The following is a 1147-nucleotide window of genomic DNA, read 5'->3' on the forward strand; positions in this document are numbered from 1 at the left end:
TGAGCCATGGCCGCTGAGCCTGCGCTTCTGGAGCCTGTGCTCCACAACGGGAGAGGCCACAGCAGTGAGAGGCCCGCGTACCACAAAATTAAAATAAAATAAAATAAAATAAAATAAAATAAAAATAAAATTCTTGCAACTCAATAATTAAAAGACAGTCCATTTGAAAATGGGCAAAGATTGAATATTCGCCAAAGGAGATTTGCAAATGACCAATAACGATATGGAAAGATGGTCAATATAAGCAGTCCCTAAAGAAATGCAAATCAAAACCACATTGAGAGGGCTTCCCTGGTGGCACAGTGGTTGGGAGTCCGCCTGTCAACAAAGGGGACTCAGGTTCAAGCCCTGGTCTAGGAAGATCCCACATGCTGCGGAGCAACCGGGCCTGGTCACCACAACTACTGAAGCCCGCGTGCCTAGAGCCCGTGCTCCACAACAAGAGAAGCCACCACAATGTGAAGCCTGCACACCGCAAGGAAGAGTAGCCCCTGCTCGCCACAACTAAAGAAAGCCTGTGTGCAGCAACAAAGACACAACACAGCTAAAATAAATAAATAAAATTTTAAAAAAATACATTGAGGGATTGATCAAGATGGCGGAGCAGGAGAACATGGAACTCATCTCCCCACACAAACACATCAAAAATACATTTACATGTGGAACAGTTCTCACTGAAAACTAGAAACTGCCAGAAAGACTCATGCGCAACCAGGGCTGTAAGAAAGATCCACACATAATCAGATAGGAAGGGAAGAGAAGTGATCAGGTCAGAACCAGTGTCCCTGGGAGGGGACTCAGGGGAAAAGGGAGACTCCATGGGTGGAGATTCACCCTGGAAAGTGAGTGGGTCAAGTCACAGATTGGATGCCCCAGTCCTGGGGTCCTGCGCAGGGGAGATGATCGCCCTTGACTGATTGGGACCATTGGAACTAACAGGAGGGCTAGGGAAGCCTGGACTCCACACCTGAGGCATGCATATGTGCTGGCTTGCCCCTGAAGCAGGGCGGAGAGGCCAGAGTAAGGACTCTTCAAGTGGCTGCCAGTTTCCTGCTACTGCCTCAGCAAGTGCCCCAGCCTGAGCCATGTGAATGCTCCAGCCCGCGCTTACTCCACATTGCGGCACAGGACTGGATTTAGGGCTGCC

General features: G+C 49.3%; 1 protein-coding gene across 17 annotated transcripts in view; it reads left to right on the plus strand.

Moving 5' to 3' along the window:
• The window catches only part of SYTL4 (synaptotagmin like 4), a 203744-nt gene that overhangs the window by 28116 nt on the left and 174481 nt on the right, over window positions 1-1147 (plus strand). The gene's annotated exons all lie outside the window — the stretch shown is intronic.

This window comes from Tursiops truncatus, chromosome X, assembly GCF_011762595.2.
Source record: "Tursiops truncatus isolate mTurTru1 chromosome X, mTurTru1.mat.Y, whole genome shotgun sequence".
In the NCBI taxonomy this organism is placed as follows: domain Eukaryota; kingdom Metazoa; phylum Chordata; class Mammalia; order Artiodactyla; family Delphinidae; genus Tursiops; species Tursiops truncatus.